This window comes from Poecilia reticulata, linkage group LG10 (assembly GCF_000633615.1).
Source record: "Poecilia reticulata strain Guanapo linkage group LG10, Guppy_female_1.0+MT, whole genome shotgun sequence".
NCBI classification, from domain to species: Eukaryota; Metazoa; Chordata; class Actinopteri; order Cyprinodontiformes; family Poeciliidae; genus Poecilia; species Poecilia reticulata.
Genome location: NC_024340.1, coordinates 18,356,230 through 18,365,582, shown reverse-complemented (window position 1 = coordinate 18,365,582; position 9,353 = coordinate 18,356,230). Strand labels below are relative to the sequence as shown.

Here is a 9,353-nt window from a genome sequence, read left to right as displayed (position 1 = left end):
ATTTTTATTTATTTTTTAGCATTGTAATTTTTGCAAGTTTAGGATACTAAGTATGCTTTTTAGTTGAACCAGAATTGAGCCACCCTTAGAGTGGAGTGTACTGGGATTTCACTGAGATTCAGTTTGTGCTCTACCTAACGTGTTTGCCTGGTTCTTATTGTAGTTGCTGAAGGTAAATGAGCCATTAACTCAGAAGTAAGTAAGCATACCCAAATCACTGGAAAAGCTGCTATTGCCATCCTTGCAAGCCATTTACTGCTTGTTGTAGGAAATGCAGACTTCACTCGATTTGAAAGAGAGGAAAAATCATATTGAAAAAAATAATAGAGACACGGTCAGGCTGTAATCCATTTCAACAATTTCTTACACTTACAAACTATAATAGGTGACAAGACATATCCGATATATTAGGAAAAAGTGGCAATAACACAGCAGTGGGTCTTTATTCCTTTTCCTATCAGTGGGAAAGCTGTTAGGACCTGAATTACTTCCCTTGTGGCCTTTCCACTAGAATGCGGCATTGCATCAATGTTTCGTTTGCTACCAGCCAGAAAAAGTTTTCATTATTGAATCAGTAACTTGCAGCACTGGCCTGTTTTATGTTATATAAAATTCACTTTTCAGGACATTTGAATAGAATAAAAGAAAATAGAAATATGTCTTTGTGTGGGATTTTAGGTGTGCCTGCAGCAAAGTGAAAGGTAAACAGGATAATGCATATTCATGCTAAAGTTACAAATTTACAGCACAATAAAAATACTTTGCTAAAAATGACACTCTGATTTAAAGAAGAGCACCACTGAGTAGGATAATTTAATTTAATGTACATGTATATTTTGTACATATAAAACAGAAGCCCATTTAGAAGAAATTTAAAAACGTTGTAAATCACAGTAAGAAAGTAAACGCAGAGTTTGTTGAAAGCACTGATGGTTATGAAGTCTAACGTCTACTAGGAGGAAGGACCTACTTCAGCACTCTTTTGGCCACCTTGGATGCCATATTCTATCACTGAAGGAGCGCTCCATTTTGCAGAAAGCGTGTTCTGACCCTTCCTGGAAAGCACATCAGTATAGTGAGTCCAGTCAGTTGTTGAAATGGTAGCATCCTTTTCAGACTTACCAATTGTGTCTGTACTTGTCTTACTCACTCTGTGGGCTTGGAATTTTTTAATTTGGACATTTCTTCAAGCCAATCTCAAATTTAGAAATCTCACATTTTACAATTTTATTTTATAATTGTGTTTTTCAAGTGTAAAATGCAATTTATTTTACAATTTGCACACACTGTTAGACATTTGTTGAAATATCATTATCTATCCCTAATTCAACCATAAGAACTGTTTTGTAAAAGAAATCAAACTATGCACTGCACCTTGCATGCAGGTCACAGTGCATGGATGAACTGAGCTGGATTCAGCTCAGTTCATCCATGTAATATAACATGGTAATATAACGGCAATGGCAAAATAATAAAGCAAGAACACATTCTAAAAGATCAGTAAACTTTAAATTTTAATGAACATTTAACACTGTAAGACTTTTTAAATATCCAAAATATATAAACAACATAACACAATTAATTTTGAAGTCTTTGTAAACAACATTGTCCTTCAAAAAAGGGATAGTTGAAACCAAAGCACCAAATCATCCAGCTTTTGGTAGAAAGAGAAAAAAAGAGATAAACTATAAATCATGCCAATTCAAATTATTGACTTTGTTTTAATTTATCATTATTGGGACAGGCCTATTCATATCCATGTTTAAGTATTGGGCATCAGTTCATTTCTCTTGCTTGTTTAGACTTTCTGATGTACTGCTGAGTTGAGTAATAAAAAATGCAAAATCTCGTAAATTTCATTATAACAGTGATTTCTAAAGACTCAAATTACTCAATACTGTATTTCCATTAACTGGTTCAGATTAAAGTTTTTAATAAGCATAGTCTAATGAAATATAAAAGATAAAGGTTAACTAATATTCTCACACTCACAAGCTTATATTTGCCAATTAAAAACAGTCCCTTAAAATTGTTAATGGTTTTATTTATGAAGCCATGGTACCGTAGAACGATTGTTTCATTTCAGGCACTCACATTCTGGTTGTTCTGCACATAAATTTTTCTTTTTTCTTGTCTCTGGATGATAAAAATTGGGACTGTGTTGCTCCTCTGGCTATGTCTGTTAACATTGTGGAAAATTGTTTTCTTGCACAGCATCAGGGTTTTCAGTGTGAGACATGTCTAAGTGATGGGAGGGATGAATCCCACTTGTAACCAGCTATTTCTCTTTGATCATTATTTGCCAGAAAACTGTCTTCTTCGCTCTTTCTGCCCTCTTGTTGCCCTGTCTTTGCCCTCTGGCTGTTTTTGTATCGCTCAAGTTTTCTAACTCCTTATTTCTAACATTGTCAGTTGTGAAATTAGCTCTGCAATAGAGTGTATAATGTTAACACAATTGTACAAGTGGCTAGTCTGAAGCTTGAAATGGTACACAAATAATTCATTGACACTTTTTTTGTTGTCGTTTTAGTCGGCCAAAGTTGAATGGAGAGAACATCATCAGGCTCTAGTTGACATTTAATAATTTGAACATTTATGACAAAGAGAGCACTAACAGGACCTTGAGGAAGTGCAACCAGCGGCCACAGATGAATGCTTAATGACCGAAAACAAGTAATGTGTTTCTGTGCAATGATTTTTTTTTTAAATGGGTTTAATTACTTCCACATAATATCCTCACATATTGATGCACAGTGGTGCCGCCCTCTCTTCAGTATGTTGTTTCCCTGTGTGTAGGAAGGTTTGACAGATTGTCATTTCTCCAACATGTCAGCAGAGGCTCATTAACGAACATATTGTGCCACGTGATAATGTGTTTGTAGTGGCGTGGGAGCATATTTGCCTGGCTTTTTCTAAGGATACTGTATGGTTTTAATCAGTAAATGATTTAAATAGGCTGATTTAGCTCGCTGGTGTTGCAATAAGTTAAATAGAATATCCCAGATACAGACATGTAATGTTGTTTCTGTGCAGTAAAACGTTTTACCTCAACCTAACTGTATAGCCTGCAGGACTTCATAACCAATTAATGAGTTTTAACTGCACAAATGTCTAAATCAAGATTTTTTCCCCCTCCTATCCAAGTACAGGTTGATATTTTTTTTCCTTACTAAGTCGTAATCTGATACTTAGAAGTATATTAATGTGAATAAAATCAGCTTGTTTTTGTTGCCTTGAATATTTGTACTTACCCTGATGGTGTTGCTATAAAAAAGTCTTTCGGTCCACATCCTTCTCAGTTGTGCAAAACGGTCTGCTCAGAACCCCGTGTCCTTCACTTTCCCTTCATATTCTTTGCATTATCACTCAGATTTACGTGGGCTATCTCTTGTCGGTTTCCTATACATTAAAATCTGACTGATGTGCTTTGATGTGTTAAATCTACTGATCCTCTTCAAAAAGCACTAAACTCAGTATGCAGTGTGGCTAATCAATGATATCAACCAAACATCCATCCATCCATCCATCCATTTTCTTCCGCTTATCCGGGGTCGGGCCTCCTCCCAGTGGGACATGCCCGAAACACCTCACAAGGGAGGTGTCCAGGAGGCATCCTGACCAGATGCCTGAGCCACCTCAACTGGCTCCTCTCGATGTGGAGGAGCAGCGGCTCTACTTTGAGTCCCTCCCAGATGACCGAGCTTCTCACCCTATCTCTAAGGGAGAGCCCAGCCACCCTGCGGAGGAAACCCATTTCAGCCGCTTGTACCCGTGATCTCGTTCTTTCGGTCATGACCCAAAGCTCATGGCCATAGATGAGGGTGGGAACGTAGATCGACCGGTAAATCGAGAGCTTCGCTTTTTGGCTCAGCTCCCTTTTCACCATGACGGACCGGTACARCGCCCGCTTCACGGCAGACGCTGCCCCAATCCGCCTGTCGATCTCCTGCTCCCTTCTTCCCTCATTCGTGAACAAGATCCCCAGATACTTAAACTCCTCCACTTGAGGCAGGACAACCCCCCTGACCTGGAGAAGGCACTCTACCCTTTTCYGGCTCAAGACCATGGCCTCGGATTTGGAGGCACTGAGCCTCATCGCGGCCGCTTCACACTCGGCTGCGAACCGCTCCAGTGAGAGCTGCAGATCGCGATCTGATGAAGCTAACAGGACCACATCATCAGCAAAAAGCAAAGATGCGATCCTAAGGCCACCAAAACGGATCCCCTCAACTGCGCCTAGAAATTCTGTCCATAAAAGCAATGAACAGAATCAGTGACAAAGGGCAGCCTTGGCGGAGTCCAACTCTCACCGGAAACGAGCCCGACTTACCAAACAACCAAACATCACAACTCTAAGTGAAGTCAACTGTACTATCATATGAAACGGCTCACAGGTTATAGGCAATTTTACTCTATGAAGGTAGAATATTCGTCTTGAATGTTTTTTTGTACTTTTGATTAAAATGGGTTTTATAACACTTGCAATTTTTTGTTCATCCAGAAAAATAATTTTCTTTTCAGATGTTTTTCAACTCTAACCAAGTGCTTGAACTGCAGAGGCATATTTAAATTTGCAGTCTAAGATGAAGCTCTGTCAAAAACGCTTTACAAATAGCTTGTATTGCAGATATTAAAACTATCTATGCATAAAACCTTTGTTCATATTAAAGCAGTATGGCAGCCAGTAGGAAAAGATTGAAGTTCTGCCTTTAATCAGCGACCCTGATACTGAGCAGAAAAAGGCCTTGGTCATAACTCTTGAGACTGGAAAACCTCACTAGGCTCTATTGTTTCATCATTTAAGCGGACGTATCAGTAGGATTAACATTGGTGTAAAGGCTACTTTCTTGAATGCATGTTGACTGTGAGTTATACAACTGATAGTGTGTTTTACTGTCTATATTAATATATTATAATAAAAACACCTCACGACTCATATGTCTGCCTTTATGTTCAATTAGAAATGCATATCCGAAAGCAGAAAATATCCATTAAAGACTGTGGATGGGGGGCTTGAAACTAGTCTTGTGCTGTTTTTTTCCTAGTCTTGGACTTGGTCTTGACCTTTCCGGGCCCAGTCTTGGCCCCTGAAGAACTGGCCTTGACTCCATGCCTAATGATAATGTGACGTCCCCCTCCACTTTACGTGGAGGGATCCGTCATTTTACTAATTACTTTTTGTCCCGAGGCGCACCGGAAGGGGCAGCACCCAGGATCCGCTAGGGCCCAGCGCCTCTTGGCTATATAAGCAGCCTGCTCCAGTGTGTCAAAAGGGGAGAGAAAAGAGAGGGGACTGGGTGAGCGGAGTTGAAGCTGGCTTGGAGCTGAGCTGTCTTCTCCGGCCAGCTCCGCTTTTCAGACTGGCTCTTCCCCGACTTTGTTGTGTTTTGCTTTTCTTTTCTTTTGCAGGACTCCCCTGCTTACACCACCAGCTTTTGGCAATGCAATCGGCCACAGGGGCCACCTGCTTATTTGCTGCTGTTTTCTTGTTTTATTTTAAATTTGATGCTCAATGAAGAGCATATTTATTGTTGGAGTCCGTGTCTCCCTGGTTTTTGTTACAGCTCAACGAGCCGGGTCGTAGCAACAATTATTAATTTAATACCAAGAAGTAGTAGTAGTAGTTTTGGCTCAAAAATTAACCTTTTTTTGATTGAAAGATGTGAATCTTTTCTGATTGAAAAAGTAAGCATTGTTTCTGACAGGTTGGACAGTTGACCCACTCATTGATTTACTGGACATAGCAACCTTGTACGCAAATACAAGGATTATGCAGGCGATGGATGGACACATGGATGGCAAAATGTCAGTTCCTAACACCATTCTTAGTTAAAATGAGCAGGATATTTCATATTTTAACACTGTTATTGCCTTCATGGATAAAATCCTTCATTTGAAAATTTGAGTGCAAACAATCCACCCTCATCCTCATAGAGGGCTGCTTAATTTGAATCTCTAGCTCACACACTTTCATCCAGAGTCCTATCCCTTACCATAGGGCGTCCACCTGGGAAACCTCCATCTTCTTTTTAATGAGACAAGAGCGCAATAGGTAAGCCCTCTCTTACTTCTTGCCTCTAACTAAAGACTTCATCAGAGTGTGAAAAAGTCCAGTCGCTCTCTACAAAAATAGTTCCAGAGCCAGTTAGGTGGATTGAATTGACAGATGAGAATTACATTCCTGCTTCTTGTGCGAGAAACAAAGTTGTTGCTGCAGGACTCAAATTCTTTGTGTGGAATCCTGGATTTGATATACAGTTAAGCCAAAATTATTCATATGCTTGGCATATTTAGATTTAAAATAATATTTTAATTTATCAACAAGAATCGAAACTTGAATCCAAGAGTCTGTGGGAGGAGCTAAAGATTATGGAGATGGCAAAGAGGCCATCCAGCATCAAATAGTTGGAGCTCATGAACAATAATAAATTGTCAAAACACCTGAAGGAATAAGCAAACTGGTCTTTAATTATCAGTGGGGTTTGATTGCTGTAATACTAATAAAGATTTTCAAAGGATTTTTGAATTTTGATTAGAAGTTACGCTTCTTTTGTATTTTATAATAATTTACAAGATGTTTGTCTCATTTTTATCAAAGTTTTTCTTGAATAAAAACCATCTTAATCGGAATCGCATATACACAAAAGTTTTCTATGAAGACCCCTCCTATCTGAACTTCTTGCGTTGTTACATCTTCCTTAAGTCAGCTGGTTTTCTGCCTTAAGTTAAACTGCTAATAAATGAACTATGAACTGGTCCTTTCATGTACCTAACACAGGTACCTAACACAGGTACCTTTCATGTACCTAACAAATTGTACCTGTTGTAACACAGGTACAATTTGATGCTCTTACGCAGTTTGGTCACAGTGCATGAGGAAATGACAATTATCTTGTCCAGTCTCCGTGGTAAGGCCCTGTTATCCCTGAAAAGATTACTTACTTTCTTGGACTTATAGTCATGTAGACAGATAATAAATCATTTATAGCCTGTACCCTCAAGACTCTACTAAAGACAAACAGGTCCATAAAAATATAGCTTCTGAGATCCTGAGGATGCACAAACCCTGCGCCATGATAAGCGCAGGGTTTGGTGGTGTCTGTAAGTTCTTCCTGATAAATACCTCTGCATAATTCCTTAAGGTAAATTCATTTCTGTACACATGTAGTTACTTGACAAATTTGTACAATTTGTCAAACGTAGTATCCCAATCTCCCCATTTTGTTTGCCATGATCTGCCAAAAAAAAAAAAAAAAAAAAAGCCCGTAGGCTGAGGGATGGCAACAGGAAATTAAAGATATCAGTGAACTACTTGTGAAATACTGATTAGTCCTTGTGATGTCACTCTGATAACTCAGAGGCAGCAAATTGTTTCAGAGGACAGTTTAGTTTCTTCCATCCCAGGTTGCCAATTCTGTGAGATGGAGACGAAAGATATATTAACCCTTTGAGACTTCTGTAAGGGTTTCCATCACTTTAGTGGTCAGTTAATTCTAGTAATCCTTTTCACTGAGGGAATCCTCAAATCCTAGTCTGACATATCTTTCCTTAATCATTTATCATTTTAAAGATCATATGTTCTGGATAAGCAGCCACGCCAGATGAGATCATGTTGACAACTAAAATATTTTGTCATGCATATTCAACAATTCTTCTTGCATCTACTTTGTTTGTGAAATTTAATATTGCATTTCTGCAACAAAGAACATGTTGATTTTCCTCTTTGAAAGGTGTCTCCTTCTTTTAACGCCATAAACATTTATACAGGCAGTTGTTCCCATTGGTAGTCTATTCTAATGCTTTGCTTATTCATCTGATTTACAGCGTTGGACTAATAACACAAGTCTTTGTGAAACTTCCCAGCTGCTTCGTTCATAATCATTAGTGAACACATTTGCTCACGTTTGCAACTAAAGCTTCTTCTGAACTGAGGAAAGGATTCTTCAAGTGAGTGAGTGAAAATGAAAAATGCTGGTAATAAATATAATGGTGGTGAGTGGGTGCCTAGACTAGAGAATGATTATTGCCATTTGTTTTTTGTTCACACAAAAGAGTTTGAAATCAAATTTTCTTTGCACTCCTCCCATTAAGCAAAAATCTGTTTCCCAAATTAAAATAGCTGTCATTATTCTCCATAAATTTTATTCTCATGTCATCCAAATTGTGTCATCGCAGCCACATTTCCAGTCTTCACAGATGGAAAAGTGTGCTTTAGTTTGTCTTCTGATTGTTGCCAGTGCTTAGAATGGTTTGCTTGTGCTTTTGGCCATTTGGTTGCTTTTTATTAAACCACCATCATTGTCTGAAATGGCAGTATTACACAAGGTTGTAGGTAGAACTGTTTATTTACACAAACAGCGTAGTGACAAAGCATAATTTTATTTTCTTTACTGGAGATCTCTGGGTCTCGGCCATCTATGTCGATTTTTTAGTTGTACTTAAACGGTCTAACCCTACAAAGAAATTACTAATATCTCCACCTTATTGTTGTTTCTGTTGTCCTTACTTTGTTCCCTTTTTTAAAATCTTTTTTTGGTTTTATAATGGTTGGTTAAAACTGCTGTGTTGTGATGGCCTCCAAAGTCTTCGAGGTTGGAAAACCTCCGTGCTATCACCCGTAATCTTTAGATTTTCTATTGACTTGAAGTCTTGGCATTTGGTGGGACACTCTAATATGTTAATATATTTGTCGGCCAACCGTGTGTTCTCCACTGTTTTGTGTAATGTCCAAGCTGAAGCGTTAAGCCTGATGATGATGTTCAGAATATTGCCATTTACATTTTCACCACAAAGCACCATGATGACCCCACCACCATGCCTGATTATGGGAACAGTGTCCTTGAGGTGGAAAACTTCTTCTCCTTTTTTTACATCGAACAGAAGCTACACTATTGTGACAAAATAGTTAGTTTTTTTCTGACCAAGAAACCCAAGTATCTCTTCCTGGCCTGTTCCTTTTTTATGCTAAGCATACTTTCCTTTTTATTTATACATTTCTTTGTATTTCCAACTCAGAAAACAGTGGCAGAGTCACACAACCCTGACGATCGCTGGTTCAAATATGCAAACATAGCTAATTATCTACCAAAACAAGGGCATAATGGCAACACAAACAACTTCAACCTCTAGATCGTTATTAACAATTTATGACCTCGGCTTGTTTTCTCTCTTTTATAGAAATTGCGACCAAAAGATATTCTCATCAATGACTTCTTTAAATGAAATCCTCTGTAGACGCTTCACAGAGTGCTTAAATTATCCAGTGCTCAGTCCCATTTTCTAATACTGGCCTTGAAGTCTTTAGTCTTATCCATGTTTTTTGAAATATCTCGCAGACCGAAGTCAGCTCAGTC

At 38.5% G+C, this 9,353-nt stretch overlaps 1 protein-coding gene across 1 annotated transcript in view; it reads left to right on the top strand.

The window, feature by feature from the left end:
- enox2 (ecto-NOX disulfide-thiol exchanger 2) overlaps positions 1-9,353 on the top strand; it is a 201,707-nt gene that overhangs the window by 35,787 nt on the left and 156,567 nt on the right. The gene's annotated exons all lie outside the window — the stretch shown is intronic.